The sequence below is a fragment of the Protopterus annectens genome, chromosome 9.part0 (genome assembly GCF_019279795.1).
Source record: "Protopterus annectens isolate FY-2018-M chromosome 9.part0, PAN1.0, whole genome shotgun sequence".
NCBI lineage: Eukaryota > Metazoa > Chordata > Ceratodontiformes > Protopteridae > Protopterus > Protopterus annectens.
In genome coordinates, this window is record NC_056743.1 from 413,327,764 (window position 1) to 413,351,447 (window position 23,684).

Genomic DNA, 23,684 nt, shown 5'->3' on the forward strand with positions numbered 1-23,684 from the left:
GAAGGTAGGATGGGCTTCCCATATCACAAAGTAACCTTGGTTGATGATGGAGAGGACCCAACAGTCGTGGTTACCTGTTTCCAGGCTGGGAGGGAAAGAGAGAGACGAAGAGAAAGGAGGGTAAGATGGATTTGGGACCTGGTAGTCACAAACTACCAGGTTTGGCCTGAAAATGCTCTATCTGAGAGGGTGTGGAAGAAGCAGACTTAGAAGGAGCCTGTCTCCTAGCATCCCTCTTACCTTTGGGTTGGAGTGGTTTAGTTGCCTTCCTAACAAAGGTGGTTCTGGCTGAGTAGTTTCTCTGGAAGTGGGGGGACAGGGGAGACAAAAATGTGTTTTAAATCCTGGAGTTCCTTCCCCTTTTCCTGAAAAGTTTTAAAAAGCTCTCCAGCTACAGTGTCAAATAAGGCCTTGTTGTCCACAGAGGCAGCCATGAGCTTAGCTTTGATATCATCCGGTAAGGGTTGTAGTCTAAGCCATGAATACCTTCTCAGAACCAACCCCGTAGCTGCAGCCCTAGCAGAACCACTGTATCATAACTACATTTAATGGAGTGCCTAATTACCTGGGAGCTGGAATTAAGAATGCTGGAAAGCTTGGCTTTGTTGAGGGAATCTGGAAGATGTGACAGGGCTTTCACTGCATCCGCCATAAGAACCAGGGAATATTTTGCCATGTGCGTCTGATAATTCACTGCTCTTAATGCCAAGGTTGCAGAAGTATACACTTTTCCCCCCAGTCTCTCCATAACCTTGCTCTCCTCATTAGTGGGAAGTAGGTAGGTGGAGGGTAAACGTTTGGAAGCTTTATCTGCTGCCACTGATATAGTAGCTGGGTCAGTCAAGGGTGCCTTAACAAGAAACTTGGTATCCTCAAGCACCTTTTAAAATCTGTCAAGGTGCTTGGGAGCTGGAGGTTGGGTCTGGGCATTTGGAAGCTGCAGTGAAGGCATCCAAGAAGGCCGGCAGGACTGGAGGGATGGTTGAAGGATTAGGGGATTCCATCTGTAGGAGGTCATAGTATCTCTTCTGAATCTCAAACACTTGGCAGCAATCACAGTTAAAGAAGTCCTTCATCTTTAAAATGGTCTCTCATAGGTTCATAGGTTCATAGGTTCATACTAGGCTATCTGCCCGAGGGCATTTACAAGCCTAGCCCATAGTTTTGTGGCTTACGCCACCCCTTTAGTATGGGGAACTATACCCATTATTTTGCTGTGCCTCTGTTGAGCAGTGACACTGAGGTAATCCCTGGGGTATATCTGCGATCTCCCATCCATTGGTCAAGATTTCTCTTGAACAAGGCCAGCGAGGTGCTCTGCCTCACATATACCGGGATTTTATTCCACAGCATAGGGAGTCTTTGGGTGATGAATCTATCCCTCCAGCACGTCCTATTAATAGCCGTGTCGAGGTTCAAGTCTCCGCCCTTGTGGCTCTGACGGATCTAGATTTTTGAGGTGAAGCATATTCATCAAATCTGGGTTTGACATGGCCTTGTATGTTAGGCAAAGGTCACCTCTGAGCAAGCGGTGCGACTGAATAGAGCTGGAGTTCTTTCAGTCGGGCAGCATAGGACAGATGTTTGAGACCCTTTATCCTTTTGGTGAGGAACTTTGTGGCCTCTCCAGCTGCTGCAAGTGTCGGGTCAGATACATTCGAATGGGGCATTGTACTCAATCATTGGTCTGATGAGTGATGAGTATAGGGAGACTATGACCTCCCTTGATCTAGATGAGAATCCCTTCATGATAAGGTGGGCAATGTAGAAGGTCTTCCTAACTACTTTAGCTACATGGGTGTCGAATGACAGACTACTATCAACCTGGGTCCCCAGGTCCCTGATAACTTCTTCTGTACTCAGTGGATTGCCACCTATTTGGTAGCTAGGGGTAACCTTGTTTTTCCCGAAGGGTATGACTATGCATTTTTGGCATTTAACTTTAGGCCATGGCTCTGGCACCAGTTATCCGCTTCTGTGAGACCCTTCTGAAGGATATCTGTGTCAGATGTGTTTTCTACTATGGCACCCAGTTTGCAGTCATCTGCAAACTTTGTCAGCCATAACCCTCCTGTGTTTGCTTGTACTTGGAAAAGTAGATGCCAAACAAGAGTGGGCCCAGGACTGAGCCCTGTGGTACACCACTTGTGACAGGCTTTGAGTCTGACATGGCGCCAGCAACTCTGACCCTGTGGGTTCTGTCACTCAGCCAGTTTGCAACCCATCTTGTGATGTATGGGTTAACATTTAAGCTGATGAGTTTTTCAATGATACCCGAGTGGGGTATTGTATCAAAGGCCTTCGCCAGATCAAGGTAGGCTGTATGGACTGCCTTTCCCTCATCAATGGCTTTGGTGACTGTTTCGAAAAAGTCAACCAAGTTTAGAAGGCATGATCTGCCTTTGACAAAGCCAAACTGGGATGGATCCAAAGTCTGCAAATTCCTATGTCTTTATTTATGAGGTCCATTATGATCCTCTCCATGGCTTTGCAGATAAGACTTGTCAAGCTAATGGGCGGTAATTTCCAGGGTCGGTGGAGGCACCGCCTTTGTGAAGTGGGACCACAGTTGCAGTGCACCACTCCTGGCACGTATCCAGAGGTAAGACTATGATTAAACAGCTGTCCTAGCTGTGGGTTTAATTCCTCGTTGAGTTCGTGGAGCACACAGCCGGGGACACCATCAGGTCCCATGGATGCTGTGTTTTTGCTTTGGAGAGAGCAGTTCTCACTTGGGCGTTGGAGATGTTTGGGGGCTGCAATCGCTTGGTATAGATATCTCTCCTTTGGGGAGGGGAGAAGTTTGCACTGAACCTGTCAGCCAGTATGTTGGCAATGTCTGTAGGATCAGTAATCTTCACATCATTTTGAACTAGTTCTGAGCATATCTGGGAGTTTCCTCCCAGGTTTCTAACATAGCTAAAGAAGGCCTTATGATTGTCTTTTGAGTCTTTAGCTATTTTTCTCTCAAAATTTGCTTTGGATGATTTTATGAGAGCTCTTAGTTTTTACTTATAGTGATCAAGGGTGTCTTACCTTTTAAGGATTTTGCTCTATCTTGTAGTAGCTTCCTCCTTTTGTTGTAGAGTTTGTTTATGGCTGGGGTCCACCAGAGTGGACGCTTGCCTTTGGTACAAAGAGTCTTTGTTTTGCTTGGGATTGCCTTATCCATGCAGTCCTGCAGGTGCTGGTAGAAGGCATTTGTAAGTGATTCAGCGGCTTGAGTACTGTTTTCCGTCGGCTCGGGGCCTTAAAGGAGACCACACTAGTCTTTAGAAGTGTGAAGTCGGCTTCGAGAAGTTCTTTACTGTGGTCTTTTTATTTCAGGTGGGGTGGGATGAGGACCTCCAGCGAGATTAGTTTGTGATCTGATCTCACCAGTGAGGGGTATACTTCCGGTGTTGAACATTGTGCTCCCATGTTCGTGATGATGAGATCAAGTATGTTTTCTCCTCTTGTGGGGATGGTGACTAGTTGTTCCATGGCATTTGAGTTTATGAATTCCAGGAACTTTTGGGCTAGGGTGTTTGGGCTTGAGTAGTGTTCCCAGTCTATATTAGGGTAATTGAAGTCACCTAGTATGATGGTGTTTGGTGATACACTTATCCCCTCTAGTGTTTTCAGGAAGGCCATGTGAGGTTCCTGAGTTTGTGAGGGTGGCCTGTAACATGCTACAATTTGCAGAGCAGTCTTGCCTATGGTTAATTGCACCTGGATGGTCTCCGATGCATCGTGCGTTGCCACCAGTCTTGAGGTGTGGGTGTCTTTGATGAATATGGATACCCTCCTTTCTTGGTATTGTCCGGATTTTGGGGCGAACGCATGATAAGAGGTAAAACCTGATAGTGCTGGGGTGCTCTCAGGAGCCTTGAACCAGGTTTCTGTCACTGCACAGACATCGATGTTCTCCATACTGAGAAGGGCCTCGAGTGCGTGCATTTTGAGATTTAGACTTCTGGCATTGAGCAGCATTACCCTTAGTTTTTTCCTTTTTGTGTTCTAGGGTGGTAGGTTTAGAATTTGAGCCTTGCCTAAAAAGGCACTATGGGGTGGCAAGAGCCTTTGCCAATATCCGAATCCCAGGGTGACAGGTGCAAGCCGCCCTTGCGAAGCAGCGTGGCTTGTCCAGCATGTCATCCCAGGCAGACAGACATTGGATCCCCTTTGAATGACACCAGAGTTTAAGCCAATTGTTAAAGCTGATCATCTTATCTCTGTATTGTGGCATCATTCTTGGTGAAGGTAGGATACTGCTCAAGGTCAGGGTCATACCTGCCTGGGCTACATAATCAGAGAGCTCCTCAATGTCTCTTTTCATGTAGTCCAAGGAGGTACGCCTCAGGTCGCTTTACACCAGCGTGGACAATGACTGAGTCATATTTGTACCTGCTGTTGAGAGACCTGAGTGCTTGCATTATGTGGCGGATTCTAGCGCCCGACAGGCAGCTTACTGTGACCTTCTCCTTACTCAGTCTGGTGAGGGACGCCAGTGTGTCTGACTATGGAGTCACCAATGACTAGTGTGTCTGGCATTGTGTTTGGCCTTAAGGGCTGTGACTGTTTGACACTCTGACTGTGAGGTCTATGTGTTGCAGGTGTTGTGTTCTGAGGTGGTGGTTGTTTGGGTGTCTGCTTTGGTGGCCTCTGCTGTTTTGGTAGATTTTTGATCAGAGCCGCCGAGTATGTCTTTGTGTGTTTATGTGTATGATTTGAGGTTGTGATGGTACTATGTGAGACTGGGTCTATAGTGTGTGTGGTAACCTTCTCCTCCTGACTGGTCTTGCCAGTCCTATGTTGAGAGAGCTCAGCCTCCAGTTTGGCCGTATAGTTGCATCTCTCGCATGTATTTGTGTTTTGACACTCTCCAAAGGAAAATATCCTCCCCAGGGGAATCCTTTACCATTAGATTCCTCCTCTGTGGAGGCATAACCTAGAGGAGAAGCAATTTGAGTAGAGCAGGCCAGAGATTCATCCCCTGATAAATTGTCTTCCTCAAAAGAGACATCCTCTGCAGGCCTCTTCAAAGGGGTAGAAGGAGAAAGGGCCGGTGCAGGAAATGAAGGGGCTCATGTCTGGTGGACGGCCATGAAGACATTAAAGAGGGCTTCGGTAAAGCCCTGCCAGTCAGGAGTTTGATCAGAAGCCTGGTCCTGAGGAGCCGAAGAATCTGCATGATGCTGCATGGGCCATTAGAGGTAAACAGCCACTACCCCCCCCCCCCCAATAGCCGAATCAGATGCCTGCAAATCCCTCTGGGACATTCCTACAGACTCCTTGGCAGCTTCCATCGTGGTACCCATTTAAGGAGGTTCTGCAGCGGCCTCTGGGCCTACATCAGACTCAGGAGGGAGACCCAGACTAGAGGGAGCATCTGTAGGATCAGGAAGAGGCTACTTGGCCTTCTTGAGTTGTGGCTTTTCTAAAGGGACTGACGTCGGTTCCATGTCTCAAGCTAAGTGTTTAAGGTGCGGATTCTCCAACTATAAAGTACAGTTGTGTACACTTACCATAAATGTAGATGTTCGAGTGTATTCACTGTTGCAGTCATTACATTTGGGTAATCTGCTGGCAGGCTGCCCTCAGTCGGACTGATTAACAAAGTCTTGGGTCCTGCGTCGGTTGCTGTCCCTTCTTCTATGACGTCAGGTCATCAGGGGTATAAAACATGCAGCCGACGGCATTTTATCAGTTTTTCTTGCCCCAGATATGTCAGGTGCCCCCAATGGGGAGCAATATATACATATATATATATATATGGGTCTACTTTCATAGACCGAACGTACGAATCGCCGACACACATGTTCCCGACCCCAAACAACCGAAAACACACCACACCAACAACTCAACATACCGAACACCACAACACCGACACAAAAAACGCCAACTACACATTGCACACAACAACATATCCACTAACCTTAACCTAAACCCTAACCCTAACGTCCGACACTACAGACACTTACCCAACCCGCACCTAACCCTAACTCACTTAACACACCTCTAAACCTCAACACCGTCACTATCGCAAAGTCACCCTACCTGCACCCTAACCCTAACTCACTTAACCCACCCCTAAACCTCAACACCGTCACTACCGCACACTTACCCTACCTGCACCCTAACCCTAACTCACTTAACCCACCCTAAAACATGCAACCCGTCACTATCGCACACTCACTCCACCCGCATTCTAACACTGACACACTCAACACTACCCTACACTGCTCTACGTCACTTCCACACACTTACCTCACCGAACCCTTAGTCCGACACCACCGCACACTCACCTTCCCACACCCTATCCTAAAATCCCTCACTATCGTACACTTACCTGTCCGCTCCCAATACTACATCTTTCACTTTCGACACTTACCGATCGCCACACGCTGCCGTTGTCGGTCTCTCAGCCGCCGGGATATCGCTGTAACCTACCTGTTCGGTCGCTTGCCTCGGTCTTCCGGTGTCGGTGACGTGCCGGTCTATGAAAGTAGACCCATATATATATATATATATATATATATATATATATATATATATATATATATATATATATATATGCACAGTAACAGAAAGAAGAGGTATAAAAGAGAAAGGTAGGGGGCTGGCGGGTGGGTAACCAGGACTGCAACAGTGAATACACTCGAGTGTACAAAACTGTACTATGTTCTTCGCGTTTCACTGTTGCAGTCATTACATTTGGGTAGAGTCCCAAAGTTATGGTTGGGAGGATGGAATTATACAGCATTAGGAGCAGCTAAAAGGCCCTGCAGGACAGCAGTGGCAAAGCCTGCTCTGGATTTAGAAAAGAGAATTAAATAGTAATGCTTGGTGAACGTATGAACTGAGCTCCAGGTAGCAGCTTCTAGAATGTCCCTGGTAGGAACCCCTCCGAGAAAGGTTGCAGAAGTAGATGCAGCCCTGGTGGAATGGGATCTGATCCCCTTGGGGACAGGTTTACTATGATGCATGTAGCAGAAATGAATACAATAGCTTATCCATTTTGAAAGTGTCTGCTTTGAAATAGCCTTTCCCACTGCCCCTGCAGCAAATGCCACCAGTAGTTGCTCAGATTTTCTTAGCGATTTTGTCCTATTCAAGTAGAATCTTAGTTTTGTGTGTACATCCAATGAATGCAGAATCCGCTCCCCCTTGTTCTGTGGATTTGGGAAAATAGTTGGCAGATGAATGGTCTGATTAAGAGCCACACTAGATACCACTTTAGGCATAAAGAATGGATTGGTCCTGACTGCTACCCTGTCCGGGTAGAAAATAATAAAAGGCTCCACTGCCATGAGAGCCTGTAGTTCTGAAATCCTTCTAGCTGAAGTGACTGCTAAAAGAAAAGCTGTCTTCCAAGAGAGAAGTTTTATGTCCGCAGCAGCAGCTGGCTCAAAAGGAGGCAGGGTGAGCTTTTCCAGCAGAAAATTGAGGTTCCATGCAGGAGTTGGTGTTCTACTGGGAGGTCTTGAATTTTTGGCCCCTCTGAGATACTGCTTTAGCAGGGGATGAGAAAAGAGGGGAGGCTCTGTGTTGTAATGAGCTGAAATGGCAGAGGCATGGATTTTTACGGAAGAGAAAGATAGGCCCTTGTGAAGCATCTCAGTTAAATATTGCAGAATCTGAGGATTACTGGACATGGCTGTGCTTATTCCTTGTGCCTGATTAAAGACACAGAATCTTTTCCATTTATCAGCATAAGATTTTCTAGTTAGTACCTTCTAGCCTCCAAAATGACACCCATCACAGGTTTGTTGAGAGATGTAACTGGTGAAATTAGTTGATTAGCCATGCTGCAAGATTCAGAGTTTGGAGCCAAGTGTGTAGAATCTGATAGTTCTACTGAGACAGTAGATAGGTGTCTGAAGCAGGTACCACGGAGGAAGGTGTGACATATTGCGTAGGAGCAGGTACCAGTGTTGGCGAGGCCAGTCTGGCGCAATCAAAATCATTTTGTTTTTTCTGTCTGACTTTTAGTAATACCTTGGAGAGCACAGGCAGAGGGGGAAAGGCATAGACTGATAGGTTTTTCCAGCTGAAGGATAGAGCATCCACTTTCCAAGCTTTTTTGTGATGGATTCTTGTGCAGAATTTGTCCAACTGATAGTTTTGGGGTAAGGCAAAAAGATCTATGTCTGGGCTCCCCCATTTGCATGTCAACATGCTGAAGATTTGCGGATCCAGTTTCCATTTGTGTGGGTCCATAAGATTTCTGCTTAGTTCGTCTGGCAGGGTATTTTGCTTTCCTGGCAGGAATTGAGCTTGTAGGTATATGCCATGGCTAGTCTTATAAAGGGGGTAGGAATGGGTACCCCCCTGCTTGTTTATGTACCACATGACTGTGGTGCTGTCCGTCTTTATCAGTAGTTGTCCTGGATGAAGAAAGTCCTTGAAAGCTGTCAGAGCATTCGGTACAGCTAGCATCTCTTTCTGGTTGATATGCAGGTGCATTTGATTTGGGCTCCATTCGCCCTGAATGCATCTCCCTGCCAGATGTGCCCCCCAGGCATAGTCTGATGCGTCTGTAGTCAGGGTTTGGGTGGCAAGGAGTGGAATGAATGACAGTCCCTTGTTTTGGTGACAGGCCTCTGCCACCATAGGAACTCTTGCTGCAGGCAAGGAATGATAGGAATCATTGTTTCCAGGCTGTGACAATGTTGACTCCATAAGCTTTTTAGGTACCATTGAAGTTTCCTCATATGCAGTCTTGCATATGGAATTAGAAGAATGCTGGAAGCCATGAACCCCAAGGCCTGCAGAATTTGTCTTGCAGATAACTGGGTTTTTGTGGCCACTTGTTTGAAGCAAGTCATCAATTGGATTTGTTTTTCTGGTGTGAGGTAAGTCATCTGGGCAGTTGTATTCAAGCTTGCACCCAGGAATGTAATTTTTTGAGAGGGTACCAGGTGTGATTTCTTTTCATTTATGGTGTACCCTAGGCAAGTTAGAAGCCTTTTTACAAAAGCCAGATGCTATAGAAGAGTGTCCTTGTTTTCTGCCTGAATTAGACAATCGTCCAGATAAGGATAAATTTGAATGTTTCTTTGTCTGCAAAATGCGATAACTGGTGCCAGGCATTTTGCGAAGACCCTGGGCACAGTAGATAAGCCAAAGGGCAGTACAGAGAATTGGTAATGCAAATAGCCTGCTTTGAAGCGGAGGTATCTTCTGCAAGATTCCCTGACTGGGATATACAGGTAAGCCTCTTAAGTCTAGAGTTACCAACCAGGCATCCTTGCTTAGCATAGGCAGTAACTGTTGTAGAGTCAACATCTTGAATTTTGGAATGTCCAGGAATGTAGTTAGAATGGATAAGTCCAGAATTGGACGCCATGATTTGTCTTTTCTGGGTACCAGGAAAAGTCTTGAATAAAAACCTTGTCCCTTTTCCTTTTCTGGAACTGGTTGAATAGCCCCCATATTCATGAGGGACATAACTTGTTTCTGGGCCTCTGCCCACTGATTTGGAGGCAGATCTGGCCATTCGTTTGGAATTGGCAACATGGGGAAATGAGATCTGTATCCCTGGGATACTATATTTAAAACCCACTTTTCCTGGGTAATTAGATGCCAATTTTGTGCATGAAGTGCTAGTTTTCCCCCCAAAGGGGCTGCCAAAAGATAAGTGCTTGGAAATGGCAGAGGAAAGTCATTGAGACTATTTACCATAGGGAGGTGCCTTGCGACTTCCAGATTTGGAGGTGGAGGCACCCCATTGTTTTGTTCTGTAAGTTCCTTGTGACTGAAACCTGCATCCTTTGGAGTGTCTGGGTTTGACCTGAGTGGCTCTGGTGGGTACTGGAAAGGACCAATTCTTAGTAGGCCAGTGCCTACTGAACCTGGGTGGTGGCACTTGTAGGAAATCTTTTACAGTTTGCATAGATTTAGCTTTGTCTTCCATCTTTTTCAAAACGACTGCCTTATTACCAAATAGACTGTCCTGTTGCAAAGGAGCATCCAACAATTTTGCTTTAACATGACCAGGCAGATTTTGCTCCTTGAGCCAAGCATGCCTTCTTATCACAGATCCAGTTACAGCGGCCCTGCAGGAGGCCTCCAAGGAATCAAAACCATATTGCAAAGTATGCTTTCCAACTTGTTCAGCTGAATGCAATAAATCTTGTAACTCTTTATTTTCCACACAGTCAGAAATCAACATCATTTTCTGTTTAATTAAACCCATGACATGCTGCTATTTAAGCATCTGAAATTGACAGTTTAAAGCCCTGATTGCCAGGGTTGCAGACGTGCAAACCTTCTTACCCAATCTATCCAGTGCCCTGGAGTCTCTATCAGAAGGGGTAGGATTTTTAGCAGTAGAAGCCTTAACACCCTTGGGACCCTGAGAAATTGTTTCAGGGTCAGCAGTAGGGTTTTTAAAAAGGAATTTGTGGGAGTCAGGAACCCTGTAATATCTGTCTGGCTTACTACGAGCCGGAGACAGGGAATCAGGAGCCATGCTGGATTCTGAGAAAACATCATCAACAATGTCTAGAACAGGAGGTATAGCCAAAGGCCTATGCTGATGAAGAAGGAGGAAATCCCTAAGCCTCTTATTGGATTCTGAAAAATCCTGACTCTCCCAATGAAAATGTTCCCTTAAGGTATGCAAGAGGAGAAGTAGAAGGGATGGATTCTTCTGCATCAGAGTCCTCATAAGGTGGAATAGATAATTCCTGATCAGAAGAGGAATCAGAAGAAATGGAAACCTGATCTGAAGATTCATAATCAGTGCCTTGCCTAGGCCTCTTAGCAGGAGGGGGTTGGGAACCCCTGATCAAGGTAATTAAATCCTCAGCCATTTTGATCATTTGTGTTTTAGGCATAGGGGCCCTGTGCATGTGGCCCAAGCGTAATTTTTTTAGACATAGAAGTTGGTTTTGAAGATGGCGTCGGTTTAATATACAAAACTTTAGGCCTGAAAACACCCTCAGAGGCCGGTGCCTGCTCAGCGGCTCCGGACCCATCTAAGGTAGAGACATCCGCGGGTTCAATACTTAAAGTGTCTCACGGCATACCGGACTCCAAATGGGTCTCAGTAGAGGCCTGCAAATCAAAAGTAGCGGGTATCAGGCGCTGCAAAAGCACCTCACTGAGTACCGGCGAACCAGGCCTTACAGATAACACAGGACGTGTGCTCATGTTCTGGCCTAAGAAAAGCTTGTGGGAGTCTTTATGTGGAATTTGCCTTCCACACTGGTGCTTACCCTTCCTAGCTGACATGTAATCACAACAAAAAAAAACAACACAGTAGCCAAATAAAAAAAGAAAAAAACCAAACAGGGTACTTATCTGAAGCACAAACAGGAGTTCTCTGGTGGGAGATGACCACAGCTGGCAGTTGGAAAGGTGGCAGAAAAGTCCTGGGCTAGGTACGTGCTGACATTTGCTTTATACCCAATGTCCCTTTATAGCCGACGTACACTGAGTAATTTGTGCTGTTGTACATACCTTGCAGTAGCATTTGGTCTATGATATACTGGCCGGACGTACGAGGCAGCCAGAGGCAGACTCCCTCATGTTATGAATAGTGCAGCATATGAATAGGAGAACATCTTTTCAGTACTTGTATAAATTAGGATGAAAACGGACTGCCAAAGTTCACCGTTTACTGATCCCTCTCAGTTCTGAACCATATTCATTAAATTCCTGATACGTACTCACCCCAGGAACCAAAACTTAAGTACTGCTTGCTTTACCGGCACTTTACCATAATATGTATTATTTTTAATGGGTCTGCTCTAACAACCCAAATAAAGTACTGCTGAGTGACAAAAAATAATGTATATGTAGTTTGAGGCCTTGCTTACTGAGTAAATGTGTACCACTAATCTGCTGCACTGTTCTTGTAAATGTAGCAGTCAAGCATGTCTAACAGTACAATCATACCTTTCAACTGTCCAGATTTTCGCAGAATGTTTAGATTTTTGCCTCAGTTTTGGTCTGTTCCTCATAAAATTTGTGGTTTTCTGGATTTTTGTGGCAAATCAATGAAGACTTAATTCACTACATAATGGCAAGCATTCGAGTTTCAGGCTTCATATCCTTCAGAAAATGCATGGTAACATAAGACATTTTAGTCTAGCAGCTTTCTATGTTTATAAGCGGTGCAGTGGTGCAGCAGTTAACGCTGTCACCTCACAGCAAGAGGTTCTACAATTCTCCTGTCCGAGTCTCTGCTAGGGTGCCTTCTGTGGGTAGTCTCCATGACCTCCCTGCTTTCCTGTGGGTTTCCTCCGGATATTCCAGTTTCCTCCCACATTCCAAAGACGTGCCTGGAGCACTTCTCCCCGAGCCTCCGCTGAAAATAGGCTTTGTCCTAGTCAGACTTTCCTGGTCAAAAAATGTTAAATAAGATAAACAAATAAAAATAAATAAGAACAATATTTAAAATTTGTCCCTAATTTCAAGGCTTTGTCCCCTTTATTTTTGGCTTTGTCCAGATTTTTAGTCCTAAGAGGCTGAGAGGTATGGGTACAACATGTTTGCATGTAACTAGCAATATGGAGCTTTTTCAATGGATCTCAACTAGAGAGATGACCAGATGGTTACCAAAATACAACATGTTGCCTTCAGTTCTGTTTGACATACAGTTGTCCCTGAGGTCAGGGTACAACACATAAAAGCAGTCTGAGTACTTTTACACATTCACACTCCCTGATTTTCTCATGTGAATACCAATTACACACACCTCTAATGGCTTTAGTCTTATGGTTGAAGAGCTAACACTCCCTGGGTCATTAACCCATATCACAGCATCTGCTAGTCTCAGCACATCAATAACTCCTGCAAAAGCTGTAGTATTTGATACCAAAAATCATATTCATACAAAGTTTTACTTTCCTTCTGAAATAATATGTTGGACAAACACTGACTCACTCTTAGGAGAAGAGGCGGAAGGCATGGCCGAAGGCAGGAAGAGAGGAGAAAGGCTATGACTGTGGTAGTGAGGGTCGGAACTTTGAATGTTGGCAGTATGACTGGTATAGGAAGAGAGCTAGCCGATATGATGGACACAAGCAAGGTTGGTATATTGTGTGAGCAAGAGACCAGATGGAAGGGGAGTAAGGCTAGGTGCATCGGAGGTGGGTTCAAATTGTTTTATCACGGTGTGGATGGGAGAAGAAATGGCGTAGGAGTTATCCTGAAGGAACAGTATTCTAAGAGTGTTTTGGAGGTGAAAAAAGTGTCCGATAGTGTGATGTTTATGAAGCTGGAAATTGATGGTGTAATGATGAATGTCGTTAGTGCAAATGCTCCACAAGTTGGGTGTGCGATAGATGAGAAAGAAAAATTTTGGAGCAAGTTGGATGAAGTGGTGATGACTGTACCCAAGGGTGAGAGAGCGGTGATTGGAGCAGATTTCAATGGGCATGTTGGTGAAGGGAACAGAGGGGATGAGGAAGTGATAGGTAGGTATGGTGTTAAAGGAATGCAGAAGGTCAAATGGTACTGGATTTTGCGAAAAGGATGGACATGGCTGTGGTGAATATGTATTTTAACAAGAGGGAGGAGCAGAGGGTGACATACAAAAGTGGAGGAAGATGCACATAGGTGGATTATATCTTATGTAGGAGGGCCAGTTTGAAGGAGACTGGAGACTGTAAAGTGGTGACCGGGGAAAGTGTAGTTAGGCAGCATAGGATGGTGGTTTGTAGGATGACGTTGATGATCAAGAGGAGGAGGAGTGTGAGGGCAGCACCAACGATTAAATGGTGGAAATTGAAAAAGGGTAATTGTGAGGTGGAGTTCAGGGATGAGTTAAGACAGGCACTGGGTGGCAGTAAAGAGTTACCAAATAGCTGGGTAACTACAGCAGAGCTAGTAAGGGAGACAGCTAGAAAGGTGCTTGGTATGACATCTGGACAGAAGAAGGACGATAAGGAGACATTGTGGTGGAATGAGGAAGTACAGGAGAGTATACAGAGAAGGAGGATGGCAAAAAAGAAGTGGGATTGTCAGAGAGATGAAGAAAGTAGACAGGAGTATAAGGAGATGAGGTGCATGGCAAAGAGAGAGGGGGCGAAGGCTAAGGATAAGGCATACGAATAGTTGTATGAAAGGTTGGACACTAAGGAGGGAGAAAAGGACCTGTACCGATTGGCTAGACAGAGGGACCGAGCTAGGAAAGATGTGCAGCAGGTAAAGGTGATAAAGGATAATGAGGGAAACATACTCACAAGCGAGGAGAGTGTGTTGAGCAGATGGAAAGAGTACATTGAGGGGTTGATGAATGAAGAGAATGAGAGGGAGAGAAGGTTGGAGGATGTGGGGATAGTGACTCATGAAATGCAATGGATTAGCAAGGAGGAAGTAAGGACAGCTATGAAGAGGATGAAGAATGGAAAGGCTGTTGGCCCAGAAGACATACCTGTAGAAGCATGGAGGTGTTTAGGTGAAATGACAGTGGCATTTTTAACCAGATTGTTTAATGAAATCTTGGAAAGTGACAGGATGCCTGAGGAATGGAGAAAAAGTGTTTTGGTTCCAATTTTTAAGAATAAGGGTGATGTGCAGAGCTGTAATAACTACAGAGGGATTAAATTGATCAGTCACAGCATGAAGTTATGGGAGAGAGTAGTGGAAGCTAGGTTAAGAAGGGACGTGATGATTAGTGATCAGCAGTATGGTTTCATGCTGGGAAAGAGCACTATAGATGCGATGTTTGCTCTGAGAGTGTTGATGGAGAAGTACAGAGAAGGTCAGAAGGAGTGAGTTGCATTGTGTTTTTGTAGACTTAGAGAAAGCATATGACAGGGTGCCTAGACAGGAGTTGTGGTATTGTATGAGGAAGTCAGGAGTATCAGAGAAGTATGTGAGGTGGTACAGGATATGTACAAGGGTAGTGTGACAGCGGTGAGGTCTGCTGTGGGAGTGACGGACGCATTTAAGGTGGAGGTGGAATTACATCAAGGATCAGCTCTGAGCCCTTTCTTATTTGCAATGCTGATGGACAGGTTGACAGATGAGATCAGACAGGAGTCCCCGTGGACTATGATGTTTGCAGATGACATTGTGATCTGTAGTGAAAGTAGAGAACAGGTGGAGGAGACCCTGGAGAGATGGAGATATGTTCTAGAGAGAAGAGGAATGAAGATCAGCAGGACTAAGAGAATATATGTGTGTGAATGAGAGGGAGGATAGAGGAATGGTGAGGATGCAAGGAGTAGAGGTGGTGAAGGTGGATGAGTTTAAATACTTGAGATCAATAGTTCAGAGTAATGGTGAGTGTGGAAGAGAGGTGAAGAAGAGAGTACAGGCAGGATAGAGTGGGTGAAGAAGAGTGACAGGAGTGATATGTGACAGACGAGTACCAGTAAGAGTGAAAGGGAAGGTCTACAAGAGAGTAGTGAGACCAGCTATGATATATGGGTTGGAGACAGTGGCATTGACAAAAAGGCAGGTGTTAGAGCTGGATGTGGCAGAGTTAAAGATGTTAAGATTTGCACTGGATGTGACGAGGGTGGACAGGATCAGGAATAAGTATATTAGAGGGTCAGCCCAGGTTGGAAGGTTTGGAGACAAAGCCAGAGAGGCATGATTACATTGGTTTGGACATGTGCTGAGGAGGGATGCTGAGTATATTGGGAAAAAGATGCTAAGGATGAAGCTGCCAGGTAACAGGAAAAGAGGAAGCCCTAAGATAAAGTTTATGGATGTGGTGAGAGAGGACATGCAGGTGGTTGGTGTGACAGAGCAAGATGCAGAAGACAGGAAGAAATGGAAACAGATGATCCACTGTGGCGACCCCTAATGGAAAAAGACGAAAGAAGATAATGACGTGTATACTTAATTCTCATATACAGTCTATTTATGACAAACAATGTCAACAAAATATTGCTGCCCAGTCCATCTTTAAAAACCTGCTCTTTGAAAGTTACTGATTAGATGTGTATGATAATACACTTCAGATTTCAAATAACACAATTTAGTAATAGGACTGGTAAATATATATGGAGAGAGATTAAAAGAGATTTTTTTTTCTTTCACCTGCACATTTGCTGACCTTGCCACCACCATGGCCTCCATCTCCCACTCATTAAAATTTACAAAGGTGAAAGTATAGCTACAGCATGGCCATCATCTAGGCAGTGATCAGAGGGTTTACCTGCATTATCCTAACACTGACCCTTGCACATGTACACATGGCATTTCAGCAAAGAGCACTGCACAGAACCTTCACTCATTTCTATGAATGATGAAAGTCTGCAGATGCCCTACACCTTACAGGCAAAGTTTCCGCTGGTTCTCTAATCTCCACTGAGGAGCTCAAAAGGAGTGTAGGTTCCTGGGCATGTGCTACTTTCTCTCCTTCCCTGGCAGATGTGAGCATGATTATTCAAGCATACATAGGGAGTAGCAAGGCAGATATACACATATGAGGTCTATATTATATTTTTGAAAGTTTCAAACATCAAACACCATATGGTCAACACCATATGAGCGATGTTTGAAATTTCAAAAATATAACAAAAAAAATAAAAATAAAAAACTATACTTACCTAAACACTGTAGGCAGAGGGGCAAGCCCCCCTGCACCCCCATGTGGGGGGCTGCACCCCACACACCCCCGCTACTTAAATATTCCTACTCTGAGATCGCACTACATTGAAGTAAAGGGAAAATATGCCCTACAGCGATTTCCGTGTTGCGCACGCGACGTTTGGACCAATCGGGTTCACTCAATACGCATTCCCCGTTTACAATTTTCGATCATGCGATAGGAACCCCGCATATGTCATGAAAATGATGACCCACTGTGAACATTGGTAAACATAAATACGATGAGCTGCTCCTAAAAAAATGCCAAGTCATCAAGAATCAGTACTTTCTCCACTACATGGGCTAAAATTTCTAATAATGTCACTGAATTTTGACTGGCGTGTTATGAACTTTAAAAATAATTTTCATGTTTTTTAATCAGTACAGTTAATAAAATGAGCTGTGCATTCCAAATCAATTATTCCAAAGCTGATTATCTGTATTTACTGAAATAAATACTTGCTAGATCTGCCTAATGTTCAGGATACAATAATGCAAAAAATAATACAAAATGAAAGGTGTTCTGAGTAAGAGATTACATAAGCTGGAAGACCCTCAAAATCAGATGAAACCTAAATTGTCCAGACGTTCATGCTATAACTGTAGTAACGATCATAAATAAAAGAGAGGCTTAAATGGTTATTACAAGTCCATAATTTATTAAATTAATCTGTCTTTTCCCTGGGCGGCCAAGGTGGTGCAGCGGTTAGCGTTGCTGCCTCACAGCAAGAGGTTCTCCAGTTCGATTCTCGGCTGGGGTGCCTTCTGTGCAGAGTCTGCATGTCCTTCCTGTGGTCACATGGGTTTCCTCCGGGTGTTCCGGTTTCCTCCCACATCCAAAACACATGCTGTAGGTGGATTGGACACTCTAAATTGGCCCTAGGCATGAGTGAGTGCGTGTGTGCCTTCTGTGGAAGGTTGGGTGCTGGGCTGGCAACTCAACACTGTAAAACTCCACTGCCAATCATGAGCGGACAGGTGATCTGCTGTGGTGACCCCTAACCAGGAAAAGCCGAAAGAGAAGAAGAAGAATCTGCCTTTTCCCCATGATGGGCCGTATTCCAAAATAATTTATGCCTGTAGCAAGTTATTTGCCTAAAGCTGAAGTTGTCATCACGTGCTGCCAATTTCAAAAGAATTGATGAAGGTTGAAGTGTGCTAAGGAAGAAACAAAAGCACACTACCATAGTCTGATAATTCCATAAAACACTAGTCCTTCAACATGTCCATACAAGGGAAACGAGCAAACTGGCAAAACACACAATACAGAAACACGACAAGTAGCTTCAAAAAGACTACCCCCACGAAAAAACAAGATTTTATTCCTGGGAGCAAACATCCTGCAAGCAAATATGCCAATGGTAAAAGAGATGGCATCCAGTGCTAAGTGACCTGCAGCAGGAAAATACCGGTTTAATTTCTCCAAGTCTTTTGGGTTACTAATACCATGTGACGTAAGGGAATTACAGCTTTTGTATGGCTTGCAGAACTTGTATGGTCAGAACAACTTTACTGTACTTACTTTAGTATTTAGTTGTATATTGCTGGTGTGATTTTTTGTCACAGAAGTTGATTTAAGTTCTCTCTGAATTCTCTGGTTACTGATTTTGATTATTCTTTTCTTTTTACAATGTTTTATTCATTTGAAGCTGAATATGGATTCCTTAAATGAGTATGCAATTAACGATTTGCTAATGCACAAATATCTTGTACAGTGTAATACATGCAATGCATATTTAAAGGTAACAGCTGATAACATTGGTGATCTGTGATCCTCGTGTCAAACGTTGGATGATTTACTTACCATTGTTAGAGGCAAATCTCAACTTAATGATGATGATTGCACTTGTGCAATTGGCATGACATGGGAACTGTTGTTTCATATATTAATGACTGGACTGGTGAAATACATAATGTTAGGCATAGAACAAATAGAACACATTTAAGAAATTATGCAACTATTGTCTGCAAAGATCATTCAACCCTTAAGAAACAAAATGATGCCCCGACAAAGTACAGTTGTGTACACTTAACATAAATGTAGATGTTTGAGTGTATTCACTGTTGCAGTCATTACATTTGGATAATCCTGCTGGCAGGTTGCACTCAGCCGGCCTGAATTCCAAAGTCTTGGGTCCTGCGTCGGCTGCTGTCACCCCTTCCCTGACGTCAGGTCGTCAGGGTTATAAAAGAAGCAGCCAACGCCATTTTCTTCAGTTTTTCTTGCCCCAGATGTCAGGTGCCCCAAAAAGGGTAGCCAAAGTTTGTATATATATATATATTCAGAAATACACCAATAAAAATTTCACCTTCATCTAAAAGTAAATACATCACATAGGTAGTATAAATCAGAAAAGGAAAGATAAGATCCAGAAGAAAAAAGGGGGAAGACGGGGGGGTAACCTGGACTGCAACAGTGAATACACTCGAACATCTACATTTGTGGTAAGTGTACACAACTGTACTATGTTCTTCATGTTTCACTGTTGCAGTCATTACATTTGGGTAGAGTCCCAAAGCTATGGTTGGGAGGCTGGAACTAGACAGCAGTAGGAGCGGCTATGAGGCCCTGCAGAACTGCAGTGGCAAAGCCTGCCCTAGATTTAGAGCAGAGTGGCAGATAATAATGCTTTGTAAAGGTGTGCACTGAACTCCAAGTAGCCGCCTCTAAAATGTCTGTGGTTGGTACTCCCCTGAGAAAGGCTGCTGAGGTGGCTGCAGCTCTGGTGGAATGAGGCCTAATGCCCTTAGGCACTGGCTTGCCATGGTGTAAGTAGCAGAAACAAATGCAGTGGCCTAACCACTTAGAAATAGTCTGCTTTGAGATCGGCTTTCCTTGTGATCCTGCAGCATATGCCACTAGTAATTACTCTGTCTTCCTGAAAGCTTTGGTTCTGTCCAAGTAGAATCTAAGTTGTCTATGTACATCCAAAGAATGCAGAATTCTCTCCCCCTTGTTCTGTGGATTTGGGTAAATGGTTGGCAGATGGATGGCTTGGTTAAGAGCCACAATGGACACTACTTTAGGCATAAATGTTGGGTTTGTCCTCAGGGAGATCCTGTCTGGATGAAAAATGATGAAAGGTTTCACAGCCATGAGTCCCTGTAGCTCTAAAACTCATCTTGCAGAAGTAATTGCTAACAGCAGAGCGGTTTTCCAAGATAGAAACTTCATTATCAGCAGTAGCAGCTGGCTCAAAAGGAGGCAGGGTGTGCTTTTCCAAGACATAGTTGAGGTCCCATGCAGGTATTGGTAGTCTCCTTGGGGGCCTTAAATTTTTGGCTCCTCTGAGGTACTGCTTTAATAAAGGGTGAGAAAAAAGTGGTGGCTCTGTATTGTAATGAGCCGAAATGGCAGAGGCATGAATTTTAATTGATGAAAAAGATAGGCCTTTATCCAGCATCTCAGTTAAGTACTGCAAAATCTGAGGAATATTTGGTACCGCTGTATCAGTTCCTTGTGCCTGGTTTCAGGCACAGAATCTCTTCCATTTTTCAGCATAAGACTTTCTAGTACTAGGTCTTCTGGCTTCCAGAATGACATCCATCCCAGCTTTACTGAGAGGTGTTTTTTGTACGACTACATTATCTGCCATGCTGCAAAGTTTAATGTCCTGAGTTGGCTGTGCATGATCTGATTGTTTTGCTGGGACAGTAGTCGAGGTATTTGAGGTAAGGTCCAAGCTGGGTATAGAGATAAGTTTCTTAGTATTGGATACCAGTACTGGTGTGGCCAGTCTGGGGCAATCAGTATCATCTTTGGCTTCTCCCGTCTGACCTTTAGGAGCACCTTGGGGAAGAGAGGCAATGGAGGAAAGGCATATACTGACAGGTTTTTCTAGCTGAAAGATAGGGCGTCCACTTTCCATGCTTGTCTGTGGTAAGTCCTTGTCCAGAATCTTTTTAGTTGGTAATTGAGAGGGGAGGCAAATAGATCTATGTCCGGGCATCCCCATTTCCTTGTTATCATGCTGAAGACTTGTGGATCCAGTTTCCACTCATGGGGATCCATGAGGTTTCTGCTTAGTTCGTATGCCAGAGTATTTTCCTTTCCTGGCAGGAATTGTGCCTGTAGATGTACTTGGTAAGTCAAAGCTGTGTTCCACAAGGTCATGGCTAGTCTGCAAAGGGGGTAAGAATGTCTGCCCCACTGCTTGTTTATATACCACATGACCATGGTGTTGTCTGTCTTTATCAGTAGTTCTCCCGGATGAAGTAGGTCCTTGAAGGCTGTCAGGGCATTTTGAACAGCTAACATCTCTTTTTAATTGATATGCAGATGCATTTGGTTTGAGGACCATGTGCCCTGAATGCATCTTCCTGCCATGTGGGTTCCTCAAGCATAGTTTGATGCATCCGTTGTTAGTGGTTGCCTGGCTGGAGGTAATGTGAATGGCTGTCCCTTGTTCTGGTGACAAGCCTTTGCCCACCATCGAAACTCTTGTTGCAGGCAGGGAATGAGAGCAATGACTGTTTCCAGGCTGTGGCAATGTTGAGTCCAAACACTTTTTAGGTACCATTGAAGTTTCCTCATATGCAGTCTTACATATGGAAGTAGTAGGATGCAGGATGCCATGAAGCCCAAAGCCTGCAGAATTTTTCTTGCAGATAACTGGGCCTTTGTTGCCAACATTTTGAAATAGGTAGTCCAGTTGCCTTTGTTTGTCTGGTGTGAGATAAGCCATCTGGGCAGTTGTATTCAAGCTTGCAACCAGGAATATTATCTCTTGTGAGGGTACTAGTTTTGATGACTTTTTGTTGACTGTGTACCCTAGGCATGTTAGAAGTCTTTTCACAAACGCCAGATGTTGAAGAAGAATGTCCTTGTTCTCTGCTTGAATGAGACAGTCGTCCAAGTAAGGATATATTTGTATTCCTCTTTGTCTGCAGAATGCAATTACTGGTGCCAGGCACTTTGTAAAGACCCTGGAAGCAGTAGATAAGCCAAAGGGCAGTGCAGAGAATTGGTAATGCATTGAACCAGCCTTGAATCTTGGGTATCTTGTGCACGATTGTCTGATTGGGACATGCAGGTATGCCTCTTCTAGGTCTAAAGTCACAAGCCAGGCATTCTTGCCCAGCATGGGCAGAAGCTGCTGCAAAGTCAACATTTTGAATTTTGGAATATCCAGGAAAGTGTCCAGAATAGATAGGTCCAGTATCGGCCTCCAGGCCTTGTCCTTTCCGGATACCAAGAACAGTCTTGAGTAAAATCCTTGTCCCTGCTCTTGCTCTGGTACTTGTTGAATGGCCCCCCATGTCCATGAGGGATGAGATTTGTTTTTGTGCCTCTGCCCATTGATTTTTTGGCAGATCTGGCCAGCCTTTTGCCTTTGGTAGAGTATGGAAATGGAACTTGTAGCCTTGTGACACTACGTTTAGAACCCACTTGTCCTGGGTTATGATGTGCCAATTTTGAACAAAAAGTGCTAATTTTCCCCCTAAGTGTGCTGCCAGAAGATAAGTGCTTGGTGCAGGCAGGGGGAAGTCATTGGGACTGCTTTCTGTATGTTTGTGATCTATCTTCTCCAGCTTTGGAGGTAGAAGCACCCCATTGCTTAGGCCTATAAGAACCTTGCACCTGGGATCTGCCCCTAGGGCATCTAGATCTGCCCCTTTGAGGTCTGTCTGACACAGGAAAGGACCAATTTTTTGTAGGCCAGTGTCTACTAAACCTAGATGGCTGTACTTGTAAAAAATCTTTGACAGTTTGCACAGATTTAGCTTTGTCCTCCATTTTCTTTAACACCTCTTCTGCCTTAACACCAAACAAAGTATCATGCTGTAAAGGTGCATCTAGTAATTTAACTTTAACATGATCAGGCAGATTTTGTTCCTTTAACCAAGCATGCCTCCTAATTACAGAACCCATAACTGCGGCCCTGCAGGAGGCCTCCAAAGAATCAAAATCACATTGCAAAGTATGTTTTCCAACTTGTTCTGCTGCATACAATAAATCCTGCATTTCCTTGTTTTCTGCACATTCAGAATTAAACAACATTTTCTGTTTAAGCAATCCCATGACATGTTGCTGATACTTAGGCATATGAAATTGACAGTTTAAGGCCCTTATAGCCAAAGTTGCAGATGTGTAAACCTTTTTTCCCCATCCATCCAGTGCCCTTGAATCTCTGTCAGAGGGGGTTGGGTTTTTTGCAGTGGAAGCCTTAACTCCCTTTGGACCCTGTGAAATAGTTTCTGGGGTCAGCAGCAGGGTTTTTAAAAAGAAATGTGTGCGAGTCAGGAACCCTGTAATATCTGTCAGGCTTAACAGGAGCTGGGGGTAAGGAGTCAGGGGTCAGACTAGACTCCGAAAACACATCATCTACAATGTCTAACACAGGTGGAATGGCTAGAGGCCTGTGCTGAGGTAGTAAAAGAAAATCCCTGAGCCTCTTTTTAGATTCAGAAAAATCTTGGCTCTCCCAGTGGAAATGCTCTCTCATGGTATGCAAGGTTTCCCCAAAAGAATAGTCCTCAGGAGGAGATGCTGAAGGTATAGATTCTTCAGCAACAGAATCCTCATAGGGTGGAAGAGAATATTCCTGATCAGAAGAGGAATCAGAAGAAATAGAAACCTGATCTGAAGATTCATAGTCAGTGTCTTGCCTAGGTCTCTTATCAGGTGGGGGATGGGAACCCCTGATCAAGGTAATCAAGTCTTCGGACATTTTGAGCATCTGTTTTTTGGGCATAGAGGCCTGTCCACGTGGCTCTTGAGTTTGTTTCCTTGCTGTAGAAGGTGCTTTAGTCTTTGCCTTTGAAGCTGAAGTCGTTTTAATGCAAAGATGTTTAGGTCTGAATACACCCACAGAAGCCGGTACCTGCTCAGCGGCTCTTGACCCATCTGAGAGATTAGCATCCGAGGCTCCAATACCATGAATATCCAGCGGCATGGCAGACTCCACGTGGGAGTCGGTATCGGCCTGCGACTCTAAAGTAGCGGGCATCAGGGGCTGCGAAAGCACCTCACTGAGAACAGGCGACTGGCTTAGGAGAAGCTTTGTCGTCGGTTTTGGGCCTCGGTTGTTTTTCTCTATCCTTTTCTTTGCGTTTTTTGTAAACTCTGGTAGTCGGATGGCTATCCGATGACATTTCAGTGATAATTTAACCGGCGTCCAAAAAAAGTTTAAAGCAAAATCATA

General features: G+C 44.5%; 1 protein-coding gene across 3 annotated transcripts in view; it reads right to left on the bottom strand.

The window, feature by feature from the left end:
* FHIP2B (FHF complex subunit HOOK interacting protein 2B) overlaps positions 1 to 23,684 on the bottom strand; it is a 1,026,346-nt gene that overhangs the window by 536,005 nt on the left and 466,657 nt on the right. The window lies entirely within an intron of this gene.